This window comes from Aotus nancymaae, unplaced genomic scaffold (assembly GCF_030222135.1).
Source record: "Aotus nancymaae isolate 86718 unplaced genomic scaffold, 86718_ANA_hifiasm-v0.15.2.pri h1tg000039l, whole genome shotgun sequence".
Lineage (NCBI taxonomy): Eukaryota > Metazoa > Chordata > Mammalia > Primates > Aotidae > Aotus > Aotus nancymaae.
Genome location: NW_026988453.1, coordinates 2,670,234 through 2,692,912, shown reverse-complemented (window position 1 = coordinate 2,692,912; position 22,679 = coordinate 2,670,234). Strand labels below are relative to the sequence as shown.

Here is a 22,679-nt window from a genome sequence, read left to right as displayed (position 1 = left end):
GGTCTGTTGGTGGGAGATCTAGGGGAGGGACAGTGGGGGGTGGGGACGGTGGTGAGGGATAACATGGGGAGAAATGTCAGACATAGGTGATGAGGGGATGGAGGCAGCAAACCACCCTGCCATGTATGTACCTATGCAACAATCCTACATGATCCACACATATACCCCAGAACAAAAAGTACAATTAAAAAAAATAGTATACCACATTACTATGTAGGGATGTTTCTACTACATTTTTAAGTAATTTTTAATTAAAAAAGTGCCAGCAAATGGATGAATATATTACTGAAATTCATACTACATATTAAACCACATTTTCCCACTTAATTATGCAGGTTAACACTGGAAGAAAAAATGTGTTATTTACTGTAGAAACTCAATAGGCATAATTTAATATAATGTACAAGCATATATTTTATACCCACTTGCATAATTATTTTATTATAAAAATTAAAAGTCAGGAATGGTAAATGTAGTTTTCACTGGTTCTTTGATTATTTAAGTTATGCTTACTTTCCAAGCTCTATTATTTATAGTTGTTTTCTGTAATATTTTCTGTAAAAAGTTTATTATCACTTACAGAACATGATTGGCATTGCTTGTTTTTTAAGGGAATCTGCTCTTCCAAATTCATTTAAATTGTGGATGTCTCTTCACCATGAATTCTTTAGTATTTAATAAGATTTAACAAATATTCCATAAGGCCTTCTCATGTTCATAAAGTGAATATTATGTATGAATTTTCTGATGTACAATAAGATTTGACTTCTGGGAAAATGCTTTCCCACATCTGTTACATTCATAGGGCTTCTCTCCTGTATGAGTTATCTGATGTCTGAGAAGATGAGACTTCTTGATGAAGGCTTTGCCACATTCAGTACATCCATAAGGTTTCTCTTGTGTATGAATTCTTTGATGTGTAACAAGCATGGGTGTGTTGCCAAAGGCTTTGCCACATGTGATACACTGGTAGGGTTTCTCTCCTGTATGAAATCTGGAATGTTTATAAAGGGAAGAACTATACCTGAAGGTTTTCCCACATTCCTGACATTCAAATGAGTTCTCAAGTGTGTGAGCTTTTACATGTTGATTGAATGAGGAGTTCCAGTGAATGTTTTCCCACATTGACTGCACTCATAAGCCTTCTCTCGAGCGTGAAGTCCCTGGTAGACCACAAGTTGGGCTTTATGCATGAACACCTTCCCACAACCATTGCACACAAAGGGTCTGTCTCCATTATGAATTTTCTGATGAGTTGCAAGGTGTGCCTTCCTGCTACAGGGCTTTCCCACAGTCATTGCATTCAAAAGGTTTTTTTCCTTGTATGATTTTTTTCACGTTTAATGAAATGCAACTTCTTTTTGAAGGCTTTCCCCCATTCCCTGCATTCATAAGTGTTTTCTCCAGTATAACTTCTATTATAATTAAGTAAATCTAAATTAGATGGCAAATGCTTCTCATATGATTTATATGATTTTTTTCTCATTGGATTAAGACTTGTGCTCATATTATAATGGTGGATTCTCTCCATAGTCAAAATTTTATTGAACGTGAGCAAAACTGACTTCAAAAAATTGTCTTTGCTTTCCCGTTGCTTCCCTGGTTCATCAACAAGTGGGCAGTCAGATTCTGGAGAGCTCTGGTGTGGGTTCACTCCCTCCACCATCCATGGCTCTTGTTCTTGCTGTGCCTTGAGGATCACTTTTGTTTTGGTAACTGGACATCCCACTGAGAAGAGGTTTCTATAGTTCTCCAACATCACATCCCAATACAGGGTCTGTCAGCACAATCAAGCAGCTGCCACTCCTCTGGTGTGAAACCCACAGCCACATCCTGGAATGTCACTGATTCCTGCCACCCTCTCACTGCCTCACTCACAGCTCTGGCTCTAGACCTGGGATCAGTCACAGCATCATCCAGAAACTGAGGCGGGGGGGCGGGGTAGCCCCTGCCAGCACTTCTCACGGTGCCAATTTTAAACATAAAATATATCATGTTATATGTTCATACTTTCTAATTCATTCAGATTTTTACACACATATCTTCTTTCTCTCATACTAACAATTTCAGTTTTTGAAGACATAACAGTCTTTTTGTTAATGTCTTTCTAGTCATTTTTGTCCTCTGAAGCTCATTTTCTAGAAGGTTCTTCAGAAAATATTTAAGGGTATTCCACATGAACTTGCATGTTGTTAAAACTTGTTAATAACCGAATATTAAATCTTCAGCTCACACTTTTTTCTTTTAGCGTCTTAAAAATGTTACTCTGTCACCTTCTGTCATTGCTGACCTTCAATAGCAATGTCACTGAGAAGTCTAATTGTAATTTCACTTTCTTGCTTTGATAACCAAATAATTTTTTCTTTAAAGTCTACTGCTTTATTACATTTTTTTGGTATATTATTTTTTTCTATTGCTGCTATAACAAAATACCACCAATTTAATAGCTTAAAAATACCACATATTTATATCTTACAATTTCCTTGGCCAGATGCCCAAAATGAATCTCACTGGGATAAATCAGTAAAGATACATTCCTTGATGGAACCCTGAAGCAGAATTTGTTTGCTTGTCCTGTCCAGCTTCTAGAGGCTGTCCAGATTCCTTGGCTTATTGACCTCTTACTGCATCATCAAAGTCAGCATTGTCATATCTCCCACTGATGCGCTTTCAGTAGTCACATTGCCCTCTGACCACAGCCAGGAAACGTTCTATTCCCACAAGGATCCATGTGATTAGATCAGGCTCACCCAGATATTATAGGGGAAACTCCTCATCTCAAGGTCCCTAACCTTAATCACAATAACAGACTCCCTTTGCCATACAAAGTAACATGTTTACAATCCTGGAGAAGAGGGTGCAGATAGCTTTAGATAGGGTTGATCTGCCTGCCACACTTGGTGTTGTTTGTCCTGGGTTCATTTTCCAGAAACGTGGTAGATGCTTTCAATTTGAAGTTTGAAATCCTTACTTTATGTGTGGAACTTTTTTTTGAATGAAAGATTTATTTATTTATTATTTGAGACAAATCTCACTCTGTCATCCAGGCTGGAGTACAGTGATCGTGGCTCACTGCAGCTTGGTCCTCTCCTGGCTTAGGTGATCCTCCCACCCCAACCTCCCAAACAGCTGGAACTACAGGCTCGCACCACAACACCCAACTAATTTTTTTGGGTGGCAGTGGATTAGGGGAGCCTATTTTGTGTAGAGACAGGGTTTTACCAAGTTGTCCAGGCTGGTCTCAGATTCCTGGGCTCAAGCAATCTACCCACCTTGGTCTCTCAAAGTGCTAGGATTACAGGTATAAACGAGCATGCCTAGCCAACAGATTTTTATTGCTGCTATTGTTCTGTTTCATTGCATTGCTTTACTTTTTCAGGGACTTCTATCACATATGTTGGAGCTTCTTTACTAGCTTCTAATTTGTCAACTTCTCTCTTCTACATTTTCTTTCTTTTGCTTTTATGTATCTATTTATACCTTTTATTTCTCTTAAGTTACACATGGTGTTTATTTGCTCTTGTTTTCCTTCTGGTTTGGTCTTTATTTCTGAATGGGTATTTTTTTTTCTGAGTTTTATCATCTTATTTATTTACAGTAACTTTATGTTTTAGGACAGTTTTAAACTATCAGAAAAGTTGAACTGATAATTCAGAGAGTTACTATATGCTCCCCTGCCCCAACACAATTCTCCTTTTATTAACATTATGCATTAATGTGGTACATCTATTATAATTAATGACTCAATATTGATACATTGTGATTAATGTTCATAATTTACATTAAGGTTTATTCTGTGCTGTACAATTCTTTGGGTTTTAATATATACGTAATGTCATGTGTTCTCCATTAAAGTATCATTCAGGATAGTTTCACTGACCTAAAAATTCCCCCCTATGCTTCATCTATTCACCCCTCATCTCCTCCCTCAAGCCCTTGGAAACTGCTGATTTTGTTTTTTACTTTCTCTACAGTTTTGGTTTTTTCAGAATGCTATTTAATTGGAATCAAAGAACATGTAGCCTTTTCCAGATGACTTTGTTCATGTAATAGTATGCATTTAAGATTCCTCAATGTGTTTTCATGGTTTGGTAGATAATTTTTTTTAATTGCTGAATAATATCCCACTGTATAGATATGCCACAGTTTGGATATCTATTTGCCATTTGGAATACCACTTGGTTAATTCCCGGTTTTGGCAATTATAAGTAAAGCTGCTATGAATATTTATGTGCAGGCTTTTGTGCGGACATAGTCTTTGACTCAATTGGTTGAATACCTAGGAGTGCAAGTGTTGCATCATATAGTAGGACTGTGTTTACCTTTCGAAGAAGCTGTCCAACAGCCTTCTAAAGTTGTAGTACTACTGTGTATTTCCACCAGCAATGAATGAGAGTTCCAGTTGCTCCACATCATCACCATCATTGTCAGTTTTTTTTTAATTTCAGCCATTCTAACAGGTATGTAGAATACCCAATTGTTTTAACTTGCAGTTCCCCTGAAGCATATAATGTTGAGCATCTTTTCTTATGCACAGTTTGTACCTGTACATCTTCTTTGGTGAAGAGCCTATTTAGTTATTTTGTTCATTTCCTAAATTGGGTTGTTGACTTTTTTAATTGTTGAGTTTTAAGAGTTTTATATATATATATTGGATACAAGTTCTTTATCATATATTTGCAAATATTTTCACCCATTCTGTGGCTTATCTTCATTCTCTTATGAGTGTCTTTAGCAGATCTTTTTTTTTTTTTAATTTTACTAAAGACCTAATTATTATATTTTTATTTCATGGATAGTGCTATTGATATTGTATCTAAAAACCAAATCAAAGGTCACTTAGATTTTCTTCTGTGTTATTCTAGAAGTTTATAGTTTTATTTTTTACATTTAGGTCCATAATCTATTTTGAGTTAATTTCTCTAAAAGATACAGAGTCTCCATATATATTTATTTTTGTGTTTGCACATGATACGTTGTTCCAGCATAATACATTGAAAAGAGTATCCTTTCTCAATCAAAATTCATTTGCTTTTTTGCCCAAAATTGGTTAATGACATCTATTTCTAGGCTCTCTATTCTGTTCTATTGATAAATTTATTTATTCTTTTGCCAATACCATGGTGTCTTTGTTACTTTAGCTTTATAGTAAATCTTGAAGTCAGGTAGTGTTAACACTCCAGTTTACTTTATTCAACATTATTTTTGCCCCTCTGGGTATCTGCCTTTCTATATAAATTTTAGAATTCTTTTGTCAATCTCCATCAGTGGGATTTTGATTTGCATTTCACTGAACCTACAAATCAAGCTAGAAAGAATTAACATTTTAATAGTATCGAGTCTTCCTATCAATGAACATGAAATACCTATTCATTTGATTACAATTTGCTTGATTTCTTTTGCCAGAGTTTTGTAGTTTCCTTCATATAAGTGCTATACATATATTGTTAAATTTCTACCTAAGTAGTTTATTTTTTATGCTAATGTAAATAATACTGTAATTTTAGTTTCAAATTTCAATTCTTTAATGCTGCCATATAAGAAAGAATTTAACTTTGGTTTATTAATCTTGAATCCTGAAGCCCTCATATAATTGCTTATTTTTTCCAGGAGTCTTTTTTATTTCTATTCTTTGAGATTCTCTTCATAGATAATCATATTATCTGCAAAGACAGCTTATTGCATTAGCTAGAAGTTCTTGTACAATGTTGAACAGGAATGGTGAGAGGGGCCATCTTTACCTTGCTCTCAAACTTAGGGGGAAGACATTTAGTTTCTAACCATTAAGTATGATGTTAGCTGTAGGGTTTTTCGTAGATTTTCCTTATCAAGTCGAGGAAGTTCTCTATACCTAACTGGCTGAATTTCTTTCTTTTTAAAATCATGAATTGGTGTTGTATTTTCTCAAATGCCTTTTCTGCATTTATTGATGGGCTCATATGATTTTTCTCTTTAGCCTGTTGATGTGATTAATTGATTTTTGAATTCTGAACCAGGCTCACATACCTGAAATAAGTTTCTCTTGGTCATGTTATATAATTCTGTTTATGTAATAATTTAATTTGTTAATATTTTTTTTTTTTTATTTTTTTATTTTATTTTATTTTATTTTATTTTATTTTTTTTTTTATTGCATTTTAGGTTTTGGGGTACATGTGAAAAACATGCAAGGTTGTTGCTTAGGTGCATACGTGGCAGTGTGATTTGCTGCCTTCCTCCCCTTCACCCATATCTGGCATTTCTCCCATGCTATCCCTCCCCAATTCCCCACCCCCCCACTGTCCCCCCCACTCCCCCACAACAGACCCCATGTATAGTGCTCCCCTCCCTGTGTCCATGTGTTCTCCTTGTTCAACACCCGCCTATGAGTGAGAACATGTGGTGTTTGATTTTGTGTTCTTGTGTCAGTTTGCTGAGAATGATGGTTTCCAGGTTCATCCATGTCCCTACAAAGGACGCGAACTCCTCGTTTTTAATGGCTGCATAATATTCCATGGTGTATATGTGCCACATTTTTCCTGTCCAGTCTATCATCGATGGGCATTTGGGTTGGTTCCAGGTCTTTGCTATTGTAAACTGTGCTGCAATGAACATTCGTGTGCATGTGTCCTTATAGTAGAACGATTTATAATCCTTTGGATATATGCCCAGTAATGGGATTGCTGGGTCAAATGGAATTTCTATTTCTAGGTCCTTGAGGAATCGCCACACTGTTTTCCACAATGGTTGAACTAATTTACACTCCCACCAACAGTGTAAAAGTGTTCCTATTTCTCCACATCCTCTCCAGCATCTGTTGTCTCCAGATTTTTTAATGATTGCCATTCTAACTGGTGTGAGATGGTATCTCAATGTAGTTTTGATTTGCATTTCTCTAATGGCCAGTGATGATGAGCATTTTTTCATATGCTTGTTGGCCTCATGTATGTCTTCTTTTGTAAAGTATCTGTTCATGTCCTTCGCCCACTTTTGAATGGGCTTGTTTGTTTTTTTCTTGCAAATCTTTTTTAGCTCGTTGTAAATTCTGGATATCAGCCCTTTGTCAGATGGGTAGGCTGCAAAAATTTTTTCCCATTCTGTTGGTTGCCGATTCACTCTATTGACTGTTTCTTTTGCTGTGCAGAAGCTGTGGAGTTTGATTAGGTCCCATTTGTCTATTTTGGCTTTTGTTGCCAATGCTTTTGGTGTTTTGGTCATGAAGTCCTTGCCTACGCCTATGTCCTGAATGGTTTTGCCTAGGTTTCCTTCTAGTGTTTTTATGGTGTTAGGTCTTATGTTTAAGTCTTTAATCCATCTGGAGTCAATTTTAGTGTAAGGTGTCAGGAAGGGGTCCATTTTCTGCTTTCTGCATATGGCTAGCCAGTTTTCCCAACACCACTTATTGAACAGGGAATCCTTTCCCCATTGCTTGTTTTTATCAGGTTTGTCAAAGATCAGGTGGTTGTAGATATGTTGTGTTGCCTCCGATGCCTCTGTTCTGTTCCATTGGTCTATATCTCTGTTTTGGTACCAGTACCATGCTGTTTTGATTACTGTAGCCTTGTAGTAGAGTTTGATGTCTGGTAGTGTGATGCCTCCTGCTTTGTTCTTTTTGCTTAGAATTGACTTGGCTATGCGGGCTCTCTTTTGGTTCCATATGAAGTTTAAGGTGGTTTTTTCCAGTTCTGTGAAGAAGGTCATTGGTAGCTTGATGGGGATAGCATTGAATCTGTATATTACTTTGGGCAGTATGGCCATTTTCACGATATTAATTCTTCCTAACCATGAACATGGAATGTTTCTCCATCTGTTTGTGTCCTCTCTTATTTCGTTGAGCAGTGATTTGTAGTTCTCCTTGAAGAGGTCCTTTACATTCCTTGTTAGTTGTATTCCTAGGTATTTTATTCTCTTTGTAGCGATTGTGAATGGCAGTTCGTTCTTGATTTGGCTCTCTTTAAGTCTGTTATTGGTGTATAGGAACGCTTGTGATTTTTGCACATTGATTTTGTATCCTGAGACTTTGCTGAAGTTGCTTATCAGTTTCAGGAGCTTTTGGGCTGAGATGAGGGGGTCTTCTAGATATACAATCATGTCGTCTGCAAATAGGGACAATTTGACTTCCTCCTTTCCTAATTGAATACCCTTTATTTCTTTTTCTTGCCTGATTGCTCTGGCTAGAACTTCCAGTACTATATTGAATAGGAGTGGTGAGAGAGGGCATCCTTGTCTAGTGCCAGATTTCAAAGGGACTGCTTCCAGTTTTTGCCCGTTCAGTATGATATTGGCTGTCGGTTTGTCATAAATAGCTTTTATTATTTTGAGATACGTTCCATCGATACCTAGTTTATTGAGGGTTTTTAGCATAAAGGGCTGTTGAATTTTGTCGAAGGCCTTCTCTGCATCACTTGAGATAATCATGTGGTTTTTGTCTTTGGTTCTGTTTATGTGGTGAATTACATTTATAGACTTGCGTATATTGAACCAGCCTTGCATCCCCGGGATGAATCCTACTTGATCATGGTGGATAAGCTTTTTGATGTGCTGTTGTAATCGGCTTGCCATTATTTTATTGAAGATTTTTGCATCTATGTTCATCATGGATATTGGCCTGTAGTTTTCTTTTCTTGTTGAGTCTCTGCCAGGTTTTGGTATTAGGATGATGTTGGTCTCATAAAATGATTTGGGAAGGATTCCCTCTTTTTGGATTATTTGGAATAGTTTCAGTAGGAATGGTATCAGTTCCTCTTTGTATGTCTGGTAGAATTCGGCTGTGAACCCATCTGGGCCTGAGCTTTTTTTGGGTGGTAGGCTCTTAATTGCTGCCTCGACTTCAGACCTTGTTATTGGTCTATTCAGGGTTTCGACTTCTTCCTGGTTTAGGCTTGGCAGGAGGCAGCTGTCCAGGAATTTATCCATTTCCTCCAGGTTTTCTAATTTATGTGCATAGAGTTGTTTGTAATAATCTCTGATGATGGTTTGAATTTCTGTGGAATCTGTGGTGATATCCCCTTTGTCATTTTTTATTGCATCTATTTGGTTATTCTCTCTTTTCTTTTTTATTAGTCTGGCTAGTGGTCTGTCTATTTTGTTGATCTTTTCAAAAAACCAGCTCCTGGATTTATTGATTTTTTGAAGGGTTTTTCGTGTCTCTATCTCCTTCAATTCTGCTTTGATCTTAGTTATTTCTTGTCTTCTGCTAGGTTTTGAGTTTTTTTGATCTTGCTCCTCTAGCTCTTTCAATTTTGACGATAGGGTGTCAATTTTAGATCTCTCCTTTCTTCTCATGTGGGCACTTATTGCTATATATTTTCCTCTAGAGACTGCTTTAAATGTGTCCCAGAGATTCTGGTATGTGGTGTCTTCATTCTCGTTGGTTTCGAAGAACGTCTTTATTTCTGCCTTCATTTCATTGTTTATCCAGTCAACGTTCAGGAGAAAGTTGTTCATTTTCCATGAGGCTGTGCGGTTCTGGGTTGGTTTCTGAATTCTGAGTTCTAACTTGATTGCACTGTGGTCTGAGAGACTGTTTGTTATGGTTTCCGTTCTTTTGCATTTGCTGAGGAGTGATTTACTTCCAATTATGTGGTCAATTTTAGAGTAGGTGTGATGTGGTGCTGAGAAGAATGTATATTCTGTGGATTTGGGGTGGAGAGTTCTGTAAATGTCTATTAGGTTTGCTTGTTCCAGGTCTGAGTTCAAGTCCTGGATATCCTTGTTAATTTTCTGTCTCGTTGATCTGTCTAATATTGACAGTGGTGTGTTGAAGTCTCCCACTATTATTGTGTGGGAGTCTAAGTCTCTTTGTAAGTCTTTAAGAACTTGCCTTATGTATCTGGGTGCTCCTGTATTAGGTGCATATATATTTAGGATCGTTAGCTCTTCTTGCTGCATTGATCCTTTTACCATTATGTAATGTCCTTCTTTGTCTCTTTTGATCTTTGTTGCTTTAAAGTCTATTTTATCAGAGATGAGAATTGCAACTCCTGCTTTTTTTTGCTCTCCATTTGCTTGGTAAATCTTCCTCCATCCCTTTATTTTGAGCCTTTGTGTATCCTTGCATGCGAGATGGGTTTCCTGGATACAGCACACTGATGGGTTTTGGCTTTTTATCCAATTTGCCAGTCTGTGTCTTTTGATTGGGGCATTTAGTCCGTTTACATTTAGGGTTAATATTGTTATGTGTGAATTCAATCCTGTCATTTTGGTGCTAGGTGGCTGTTTTGCCCTTTGGTTGATGCAGATTCTTCATTGTGTTGATGCTCTTTACCTTTTCGTGTGTTTTTGGAGTGGCTGGTACTGGTTGTTCTTTTCTATGTGTAGTGCCTCCTTCAGGAGCTCTTGTAGAGCTGGTCTGGTGGTGATGAACTCTCTGAGTTCTTGCTTGTTCACAAAGGATTTTATTTTTCCTTCACTTATGAAGCTTAGTTTGGCTGGATACGAAATTCTGGGTTGAAAGTTCTTTTCCTTAAGGATGTTGAATATCGGCCCCCACTCTCTTCTGGCCTGTAGGGTTTCTGCTGAGAGATCTGCAGTGAGTCTGATGGGCTTCCCTTTGTGGGTAACCCGACCTTTCTCTCTGGCTGCCCTTAGTATTTTCTCCTTCATTTCAACCCTGGTGAATCTGATGATTATGTGTCTTGGGGTTGCTCTTCTAGAGGAGTATCTTTGTGGTGTTCTCTGTATTTCCTGGACTTGAATCTCGGCCTGCCTTGTTAGGTTGGGGAAGTTTTCCTGGATAATATCCTGAAGAGTATTTTCCAGCTTGGATGCATTCTCTTCGTCACATTCAGGTACACCTATCAAACGTAGATTAGGTCTTTTCACATAGTCCCATATTTCTTGTTGACTTTGTTCATTCCTTTTTACCCTGTTTTCTCTAATCTTGCCTTCTCGTTTTATTTCATTGAGTTGATCTTCGACCTCTGATATCCTTTCTTCTGCTTGGTCAATTCGGCTGTTGAAACTTGTGCATGCTTCACGAAGTTCTCGTGTTGTGTTTTTCAGCTCCATCAATTCGCTCATGTTCCTCTCTAAGTTGTCCATTCTTGTTAGCATTTCGTCAAGTCTTTTTTCAAGGTTCTTAGTTTCTTTGCATTGGGTTAGAACATGTTCTTTTAGCTCACGGAAGTTTCTTATTATCCACTTTCTGAAAGCTGATTCTGTCATTTCATCACACTCATTCTCCGTCCAGTCTTGTTCCCTTGCTGGTGGGGAGTTGTGATCCCTTGTAGGAGGAGAAGTGTTCTGGTTTTGGGTGTTTTCATCCTTTTTGCGCTGGTTTCTTCCCATCTTTGTGGATTTTTCCACCTGCTGACTTTGTAGTTGTTGTCTTTCTGATTTTGGTAATTTTAAGTCTGCTGTGGCAGAACTCATAAACCCCCTGCTCTTCCCCCGAGGTGTTTTGTCCCAGGGAGTTACTGTTTTATGATGTTCCCCTGTGCGGTTGCTGTTTTCCCTGCCCACAAGGTGGCAGCCTAGTCACACTCAGGTTGCAGAGGCTTCGCTAAGCTGCTGTGGGCTCCACCCAGCTTCCGTGTGAACTTCTGGGTGTAGTTAGAACTGCTTCCGCTATGTTGGCCCGCCCCTGTAGTGACGGAGTCTCAGTAGTGGCGGATTGCCTTGGTACAGAACAGCAGGGTGCCTATGGAGAACGCCCCTCCTCCACAGAGCTGGACCGTCCCGGTTTCAGTTGTGTTTCAGGTCTTCTTGCTGGGTAAGAGGGGACACCGTCTCATCTGATCTGCCTCCGGAGCCGCTGCGTTGGCTAAAGCCGCGGCTCTGAGATTCGTGGCGCTGGCCTGGCTCCCCGTTTCAGCTCCCCTTGCTGGCTTATAGGGGATTCAGACTCTCTCACTTTGTACAGTGAGCCATTGCCTCAGGGTGCCGGCCCAGCGGCTGCGCCGTTCAAGCCAGCGGCGCCAGCGGCGCTGGCGACCCGTGTGGCTTCTCTGCGTGTGAATCTCCTGGTCTGTGGGCAGTAAAAATCAGTCTGGAAATACGGCGTCCACTCACCCTCTGTGCTTTCTCTCGGAGCTGCATTCCCGAGTTCCTCCTAAGCGGCCATCTTGGATCTCTCTCCAATTTGTTAATATTTTATCGATAATTTTTTGAAAATACCATATGATTTTATAAAACAAAAACAAGGGAAACACTTTAAGAGACCTGCTATTTCATAGTAAAGTGATTTTATTGGCAAGCTGTCTTTGAAAATGGGACAAATTATCAGATTTTTTTTTTATTGTACTTTAAGTTCTGGGGTACATGTGCAGATCTTGCAGGATTGTTGCATAGGTACACACATGTCATGGTGGTTTGCTGTCTAAATCCCCCCATCACCTACCTCAGCCATTTCTCCCAGTGTTATCCCTCCCCAACCTCCCTGCCCTCTGCTGTCCCTCCCCTAGACCCCGTAACCCAACATACCCCTGTGTGTGATGTTCCCCTCCCTGTGTCCATGTGATCTTATTGTTCAACAGCCACCTATGAATGAGTGAGAACATGTGGTGTTTGCTGAAACTGGACCACTTCCTTACACCTTACACTAAAATTAACTCCAAATGGATTAAAGATTTAAACATAAGACCAAACACCATAAAAACCCTAGAAGAAAACATAGGCAAAACCATTCAGGACATGGGCATAGGAAAGGACTTCATGACTAAAACACCAAAAGTAATGACAACAAAAGCCAAAATAGACAAATGGGATCTAATTAAACTCCAGAGTTTTTGTACAGGAAAAGAAACAGTCATTAGAGTGAATCAGCAACCAACAGAATGTGAAAAAATTATTGCAATCTACCCATCAAAGGACTAATATCCAGAATCTACTAAGAACTCAAGCAGATTTACAAGAAAAAAAACAACAAACCCCATCAAAAAGTGGGTGAAGGATATGAGCAGACACTTTACAAAAGAAGACAATTATGAGGCCAAAAAACATATGAAAAAGTGTTCATCATCACTGGTCATTAGAGAAATGCAAATCAAACCACATTGAGATACCACCTCATGCCAGTTAGAATGGCGATCATTAAAATCTGGAGACAACAGATGCTGGAGAGGATGTGGAGAAATAGGAACACTTTTACACTGTTGGTGGGAGTGTAAATTAGTTCAACCATTGTGGAAGACCATGTGGTGATTCCTCAGGGACCTAGAAATAGAAATTCCATTTGACCCAGCAATCCCATTACTGGGTATATACCCAAAGGATTATAAATCATTCCACTATAAAGACATATGCACATGTACGTTCATTGAGGCACTGTTTACAATAGCAAAGAGCTGGAACCAACCCAAATGTCCATTAATGATAGACTGGACAGGGAAAATGTGGCACATATACACCATGGAAAACTATGCAGTCATAAAAAAACGATGAGATCATGTCCTTTGTAGGGACATGGATGAATCTGGAAACCATCATTTTCAGCAAACAGACAGAGATGAGTTTTTAACTATGCAATAGCACCATAATCTATCATGGGGGCCAGGAACCCCAGGGTCTTTATTTATCTTTTCTTTTACTTTTTAAAACTTGTATATATTCATTGAATATAAATGCAGTTTTTTTATGTGGATATATTGCATTGTGGTGAATGAAGTCAGGGTTTGGTACATCCATCATTGGAGCAACACACATTGTATACACCAAGCAACTTACTATCATCTACTCCCTTCTTATCCCCTACTCCTCTGAGTCTCCGTTGTATATCATTACACACTCTGCTTCCATGTCTACACCTCATTTAGCTCCCACTTATAAATGAGAACATGTGGTATTTGTCTTTCTGTATCTGAGTTGTTTCACTTAAGATAGTGTCTCCAGTTTCATCCACGTTGCTGCAAAAGACGTGATTTTATTCTTTTTCTTTTTTATGTCTGAGTAGTTTCCTGCTGTGTGTGTATGTGTGTGTTTATGTATATGTGTGTGTGTATATATATATACACATATATAGTATTTTCTTTATCCAGTCCTCCATTTATGGACACTTAGGTGGATTCCATATCATTACTACTGTAAATAGTGCTGCAATAAACATATGAATGCTAGTATCTTATTGATATAATACTTTCTTTCCCTTGAGTAGATACCCAGTGCCAGGGATTCTGGATCATATGGTAGTTCTATTTGTATGTCTTTGAGAAATCTCCATTTTGTTTTCCATACAGGTTGTACTGATTTGCATTCCTACCATTAGTGGATAAGCATTCTTTTTTCTCCACATCCTCACCAGCATCTGTTATTTTTATCTTTTTTTAACAATAACCATTCTCATTTGTATAAAATAATATCTCATTGTGGTTTTAATTTGAATTTCTCTGATGATCAGTAATAATGAGCAGTCTTTTCATATGCTTATTGGCCATTTGTCTTTTTTTGTAAAATGTCTATTCATGTCCTTAGCCCACTTTTTAGTGGGATTATTTCCTTTTTTTGTTGTTGTTGAATTATTTGAGTTTTTTGTAAATTCTGGATGTTAGTCCCCTGCTGAAGGTATAGCACAAATGTTTGGAAGTATTTTCTCCAGTTCCTTAAGTTGTCTGTTTACTCTGTTAATTATTTCTTTTGCCAAACAGAAGATTTTTAGGTAAGTCTCATTTCTCTATTTTTGTTTTTGTTGCCTGTGCTTTTGAGTTCTTAGTGATAGATTTTTTTTTTTTTTTTTTTTTTTGCCTAAACCAAGGTCTAGAATAATTTTTCCTAGGTTTCCTTCTAGTATTTTTATAGTTTCAGTTCTTATGTTCAAGTCTTTAACTCATCTGGAATTGATTTTTTATATAGTGATATATAGGGTGCATTTCTATTCTTTTGCATATGGCAATCCAATTTTTCTAGCACCATTTATTGAAAAGGGTGTCTTTTCCCCATTACTTGTTATTATCGACTTTATCAAAGATCAGTTGGCTGCAAGCATGTGGCTTTATTTCTGGGATCTCTATGTGTCTATTTCTATTCCAGTACCATGCTATTTTGGTTACTATAGTCTAGTATAGTTTGAAGTCAGGCAATGTGATACCTCCAACTTGTTCTTTTTGCTTAGGATTGCTTTGACTGTTTGGACTCTTTTTTGGTTTCATATAAAATAATGTTGGTATTTTGATAGAGATTGAATTGAACCTGTGGATTGCATTGGCAGTTTGGTCATTTTAACTATATCAATTCTTCTGATCCAAGAATTGGATACTCTTATTTTGGGTGCATATATATTAGGATTGTTATATTATCTTGCTGAATTGATTTCTTTATAATTATATAATTATCTTTTTAAATCTTTTATTATTGTTTTTGACTTAAAGCCTATTTTATCTGATATGAAGATAGCTACTCCTGCTCTCTTTTGTTTTCCCTTTGCACGGAATATCTTTCCACCCTTTTACTTTCAGTCTATAGATGTCTTTTTTTTTTTTATTGCATTTTAGGTTTTGGGGTACATGTGAAAAACATGCAACGTTGTTGCATAGGTGCATACGTGGCAATGTGATTTGCTGCCTTCCTCTCCTTCACCTATATCTGGCATTTCTCCCCATGCTATCCCTCCCCAACTCCACACCCCCCTGTTGTCCCCCCTACTCCCCCGCAACAGACCCCAGTGTATAGTGCTCCCCTCCCTGTGTCCATGTGTTCTCATTGTTCAACACCCGCCTATGAGTGAGAACATGCGGTGTTTGATTTTGTGTTCTTGTGTCAGTTTGCTGAGAATGATGGTTTCCAGTTTCATCCATGTCCCTACAAAGGACGCAAACTCATCGTTTTTGATGGCTGCATAATATTCCATGGTGTATATGTGCCACATTTTTCCTGTCCAGTCTATCATCGATGGGCATTTGGGTTGATTCCAGGTCTTTGCTATTGTAAACTGTGCTGCAATGAACATTCGTGTGCATGTGTCCTTATAGTAGAATGATTTATAATCCTTTGGATATATGCCCAGTAATGGGATTGCTGTGTCAAATGAAATTTCTATTTCTAGGTCCTTGAGGAATCGCCACACTGTCTTCCACAATGGTTGAACTAATTTACACTCCCACCAACAGTGTAAAAGTGTTCCTATTTCTCCACATCCTCTCCAGCATCTGTTGTCTCCAGATTTTTTAATGATCGCCATTCTATCTGGCGTGAGATGGTATCTTAATGTAGTTTTGATTTGCATTTCTCTAATGGCCAGTGATGATGAGCATTTTTTCATATGCTTGTTGGCCTCATGTATGTCTTCTTTTGTAAAGTATCTGTTCATATTCTTCGCCCATTTTTGAATGGGCTTGTTTGTTTTTTTCTTGTAAATCTGTTTTAGCTCGTTGTAAATTCTGGATATCAGCCCTTTGTCAGACGGGTAGGCTGCAAAAATTTTTTCCCATTAGATGTCTTATATGTAAGATGAGTTTCTTATAAGCAGCATATATTTGGATCATGTTTTTTATCCATTTTGCCAATCTATATCTTTTAAATGGATTATTTAATCCATTTACATTTAAAGTTGATATGTGAGGCTCTTTTCCTGTCATATTGTTAATTGTTTTCAGGCTGTTTTATAAATTCTTTCTTTTTCTCATTTTGTCTTTGTGGTTCAATAAAATTATGTCATGATGTAATTTGAATCATTAAATTTTTTATATTTTCATGATAGTAAATATTGACCTGTTATTCCCATATTTGAGATATGTGTGAGCATTTCCTATAGAGCTGGTCTGATAATGACAAGTTCTCTCAGCATTTGCTTGTGAGGGGAAGACTATTTCTTCTTCATTTATAAAGTTTATTCTGGTAGGATATAACATTCTTAGTTGACAGTAGGTTTTTTTTTTTTCCAGCACTTCAAAAAGGCCATTCCATTCTCTTCTCACCTATAAGATTACTGTTGAAAAGTATGCTGTTATTTGGATGGGGTTTCCTTTATAGGTGACCAGATGCTTTACTCTTGCTAGTTTTGAAATTCTTTCTTTCACTTCGATTTTAGATATTCTGAACATAATATGCTATGGTAAAGTCCTTTCTGCAATGTATTTTCTGCTGATTGCTGGGCCTCTTCTATCTGGATATCTAACACTTTTGCTAGACTTGGAAAGTTTTTGCTGATTATTTCCTGAAATAGGTTTTGAGGAACCTATTTGACTTATTTTCTTCCTTAGGAATACTAATAATTTGTAAGTGCAATCTCTTTATGTACTCTCAAACATCCTGAAGCCTTTTCCTTTTTTTTTTTTTAAGATGGAGTCTCACACTGTCACCTGGGCTGAAATCCTGTGGTGCAATCCTCACTGCAACCTCCACCTCTCAGGTTCAAGCAATCCTCCTGCCTCAGCATCCATAGTAGCTGGGATTTCAGGTGCCCACCATCATGCCCAGCTAATTTTTTTGTATTTTTAGTAGAGACGGGGTTCACTATGTTGGCCAGGCTGGTCTCAAACTGCTGAACTCCACCCACCTCAACCTCCCAAAGTGCTGAGATTACAGGTGTGAGCCACCACGCCTGGCCTTATTCTTTCTTCTTCTTCTTCTTGAATTGAAAGACCTATCTTCAAGTTCTAAGATTTGTTTTTCTGCTTGTCCTAGTCTAGTATTAAAACTTTTGAATGTATTTTTTATTACTTTGAATGAATTTTTTTAGCTCCAGAATTGTTTAATTTTTAAAATGTATTTAATTAATTTTTATTTTATTTTATTTTTGAGATAAGGTCTGGTTCTGTTGCCCAGGCTGGAGTGCAGTGGCACAATCTCAACTCATCGCAACCTTTACCTCCTAGACAGAAACCATCCTCCCAACTCATCCTCCTCAGTAGCTGTGATTACAGATGCATGCCACCACACCTAAATAACTTTTTTTTTTTTTTTAAGGACAGGGTTACTTAGGCTGGTCTCAAATTTCCTAATTTGATACCAGCTCAAGTGATCTACCTGCCTTGGCCTCCCAAAGTCTTGGAATTATAGGCATGAGTTATAGTCCTCAGCCATTTGTTTATTTATTTTTTTCAAGATATCTATCTTCTTGGTAAATTTCTTATTCATTTACTAAATTGATCTTCTGATTTCTTTGTATTGGCTTTCAGATTTCTATTGCATTTAAATGAGATTTTACAAAATTAATACCTTAAATTCTTTTTCTAGTATTTTGAGGAATTCTTTTTGATTGGGATCTATTGTTAGACAATTGTGATTCTTTTGTGATATTTTCTTCCTTGTTCACATTTCCTGTGTCCTTCCATTGCTATCTGTGCCTCTGGTGAAGTAGATGCTTGTCCTAATTTTTTTGAAATTGCCTCTGTAGTGAATAATTTTTTCCTGAAGATATATAACTGTTGTTGATTGAATAGAACACTGCCTTTGATTTTGGGTATCTGTGGTAGTGTGAGTTTTGTATGTCTTCTTTGGCAGTACACAGGGTCAGTGGTGTTTGTGATTTCTTTGGTGGCTTAGGTTATGGTTATTAATTGAGGCTGTGCTGAATTTTTTTTGGGGATTTGGACACCAACTGAGCCATTCTTTGGCCCATGATGGTAGCAGCTGAATGTGCCTGTTTTTGGTAGCCAGAATAAATTATGCTGGCACCAGTGTTAGTGGGTCCTGGAGGGCCATTTCTTGGGCCTTCGGGTGTTTTGTTTAGAAGCTAATATTGAGAGCAGTGAGCCAGGTATATGGGAAGGTTCTCAGCTGGTATCATTTGAGTAATGGCAGTAGTGGTAGGAAAGCAACCCACTGGGACCCAAGTTGTTTGTGTTGGCATTGTTGATAGCTTTGATGGGTTTGGAAGGCTAGTCCTCAGTTTCACAGCTGTCTGTAGCATGGGGGTGAGTATTCTCCTAAATGTGCTTAGGAGAGCTTGGTTTTCCCCGTTCTTCCCCAGGCTGGGTGGTAGCTGCAGCTGTGTTGCCTCAAACTCAGTCAAAAAGGATGCACACCCCAATATTAAACTTTCAAAATGGTACCTTGGGCCTGGGACCAGAGAGAGTGGGGTCCCAGCCCAGGTGAGCAGCATGGGCGAGAGGCTGTGGAGAGTGTAGTCTGCTTAAATGTCAGTCTCATAGCAGTGGAGAGCAGGGTGACGTGTATTGTTCTAGGTACCTATGTACACATAAAAGGGCCTGGTTTTCCTGTTCATCCTCAGCTGGGTAGCAGCTGTAGCCATGTGAGCTCGAACTTGACCTGAGTATGGGGCACAGCCCAGTGTTAAACTCTCAAAATGGTGTCCTGGGACTGTGACAGGGAGGGCAGTCTTTGTCAGGCAGTGTGGGCAAGAAGCTGTGATGAATGTGGTCCACTCACTTCTTGGTCCCACAGCAGCACATTGTTGGGCAGTAGATGTAGTCCTAGATATGTATAGGAGAGCGTGGTTTCCCTGTCCCTTTTGGCCAGGTGGGAGCTGCAGCTGTATTAGCCTGAACTCAGCCTAAAGGCAGAGTGAAGTCCAGCATTAAACTTTCACAATGTTGTCTTAGGCCAGGGATCAGAGAGAGGGGAGTCTTTCCAAGCAAGCAATGTTGGCAGAATGCTGTGAGGAGTGTGGTCTGCTCATTCTCAGTCTCAACAGCAGCCTGCAGTAGGGAATTAGGGGTGTGTGGGAGCAACTGGTCTCCCCTCTCCCTCCTTGGAGCAGTGCAGTAGCCTCAGCTGTCTGTAGATCCCTAGTATCTAGGCTCTCAAAATAGCATTCAGCTAAAGATACTCTAGGCTTGGATGCCTGTGGGATTCTGTGTGAATTCCCTTTCTGGAGCAGTCTCTGTGCAGTTGCCTCTGTGGGAGAGAAATTTTTTCCCACAGATGCAAGTTTATCTCTAGATAGCTCCCTATGTCAGGCCCAAGGATTGCATGGGTCAAGGGGTTCTTCTGAAGCCAAGGTTGTAAACACCCATTTCAGAGTGTAGAGCCCTGGGGGTTTCTCTCTTACGGTTCACCACATTGAGGAGTCTCTCCCAGCTCTCAGCCAGTCCCTGGTTGGGCAAGCTACCTTAAACCCTCTCCTTACATACTTTTGGTGCTTCCCATTTCTTCTCTGTGTATCCTAGCATTCTCTCCTAGATGATCTGTTCACAATGTACCTACTTACTCTTCTGGTTCCTCTCTGTGAAGGAGGCACATTCTACCTCTTGTTGATTATTTATTTATTTTATAATTTACTCTCAGTTTTGGAATACATGTGCTGAACGGGCAGGGTTTGTTACATATGTATACATGTGCCATGGTGGTTTGCTGCACCCATCAACCCGTCATCTAGGTTTTAAGCCTGGCGTGCATTAAATATATGTCCCAATGCTTTCCCTCCCCTTTAAATCATTCTACTATAAAGACACATGCACACGTATGTTTATTGCAGCACTATTTACAATAGCAAAGACTTGGAACCAACTCAAATGCCCATCCATGGTAGGCTGGATAAAGAAATCATTGATAATTTTTACATCTATTTTTATGAGAGATATTGACTTGTTGCTGTCCTTTAGATATTTTTATCTGGTTTTGGTATTTTGATAATGATAGACTCATGTAATCAGTTGGAAAGTAATCTTTCTGATTCTCCTTTTTAGAAAAGATTCTGGAGAATTTTTGTCATTTCTTTCTCAAATATTTGGTAGAATTCACCAGTGATGTTATCTGGTCCTGGTGACTTAATTTTGCAAGTTTATTAATATTGACCTAATTTATTTCACAGATGTAGGGTTATTCAGAAGCTCTATTTCTCCTTTGTGAGTTTGGTTAGTTTGTGTCTTTCAAAAAGTCTATTTTATCTAAGTTATCAAAATGTGTGGGTAGAGTTTTCCATAACATCCTTTATTATTCTTTTAATGCCCATGAAACCAGTCGTGATGTCCCTCTTTCATTTCATATTTCAGTAATTTGTGTCTTCTCTCATTTTCTTGATTAGTCTGGCTACATGTTTATAAATTTTATTCATCTTTTCAAAGTGCCAGTTTTTGATTTATTTGATTTTTTAATATATATTTTTTTGTTTTAAATTTCATTGATTTCTGCTTGATTTCTTTCTTTTCTTCTGCTTGTTTTAGGTTTATGTTACTCTTCTTTTTTAGTTTCTTAAGGTAGAAGTTTAGATTATTGATTTAGATCTATCTCCTTTGTTAACATGTACATTCAATGCTGTAGATTTACCTCGAAGCACTGCTTCCGCTGCGTATTGTGTATTTTGATGTTTTATTTCATTTAGTTCAAAATATTTAGAAATTTTCCTTGACTCTTTTTTTCCTGAATGTGTTACTAAGAAGTGTTATTGTGTAATATCCAAATATTTTGTGATTTCTTTCCCTGTGTCTGTTATCATTTTCTAGTTTAACATTGTGGTCTGAGAGCATACTTTCCATTATTTTTATTCCTTAAAAAATTTAAACACTTTTTAATGGCCCAGAATGTTGTCTGCCTTGGTGAATGTTTAATGATATATTAATATAGTCTGCTGTTAGATCCAGTTGATTTATAGTACTGTGAAGATCAACTGTATTCTTACTGATTTTCTGCATTTTTCTTACTACATTCATTTACTGCATTACTTACTGCATTTATTTACTGGTTTTCTGCATAAATCTAATGATTTATCAAAACTGGAAGGCGAGTATTGAGGACACCAACTATAATAGTAAATATCAGCCATGTTGCTTCAAATTTTTCTTTTGCTTACTTCTCATTTTCTTCTCTTTGTCATATTCTAATCATATGTATGTTATACCTTTTGTATGTGTCCCAGAGTTTTTGAATGTTATGTTCCATTAAACAAATTATTTTCCCTTTAAATTTAATTTTGAACTTCTCTTAATGTTATTTTCAAGCTCAGTGATTCCTTCCTTTACTATTTCCAGTCTACTGGTGAGTCCAGCAAAACATTCTTCATTTTTGTTTCGGTGTTTTTTATTTGTAGCACCTTTTAACTGTTCTTTATAATGTAAAGTTCTGCTTGCACCATATGTTTCTCCTTGCGTGTTGTCTACTTTTTCCATCAGAACACATATTATATTAATCACAGTTTAAATTCTCTGATAATTCCAAAATCAATGTCAAATCTAAGTCTGGTTCTGATGTTTCCCTGGTCTCTTTTCACTATGTGTTTTGAGCCTTTTAGCATGCTTGCAATTTTTTTTTTTGGAAGCTGGGAATGATAGAAACTGAGGTAATTAGGCTTTGATTTTATATTGATCTTGTTAGGATTTGAGCTATACTTCCTGTTTGCTGTAACTATAGGTGCCAGAAGAGTAGGTATTTCTTGTTTCCTCATTTCATTTTCTCCTTTATTGTCTTTGGGTTTGTCTAAGAACTTCTTAAATAGGGTCTGTGTCCTACAGGTCTTTCAGTTGGAATCTGCTGTTATCCTGGAGCCCTATCAATATGGTGGCAAATTGGTGGAGCCAGAAAGCATTCTATAACCTTATGATTTAATCTCTTATTTAGTGAGACTGAGTGATTGGGCTATCACATTCAGAAATACTTCTTTGCCTTTTTTCCCACTCCCTTTATGGGAGACAGGAAGGCTGGAGGGGATTTGACATAGCCAATTGACTTTTCTACAAGTAGGCAAAACTCAGGTAATGTAGTTTCCCTTGGAAGGCAGTCCTTTGTTATGGAAAACACTCTGGGTATATTTCTAAGTGATTACATTTTCCTTTCTCCTACCAGAAACAGGACAGGATTTTTCTCTGATTTTAGCCATGACAACATAGTTGGGTTTCTGGAAGTAAAACTCACTCAAGTGTAGAAGTCTA

General features: G+C 37.9%; 1 pseudogene; it reads right to left on the bottom strand.

Moving 5' to 3' along the window:
- Nucleotides 1-708: 708 nt before the first annotated feature.
- Nucleotides 709-1,995, bottom strand: LOC105721936 (zinc finger protein 684-like; annotated as a pseudogene).
- Nucleotides 1,996-22,679: the final 20,684 nt, after the last annotated feature.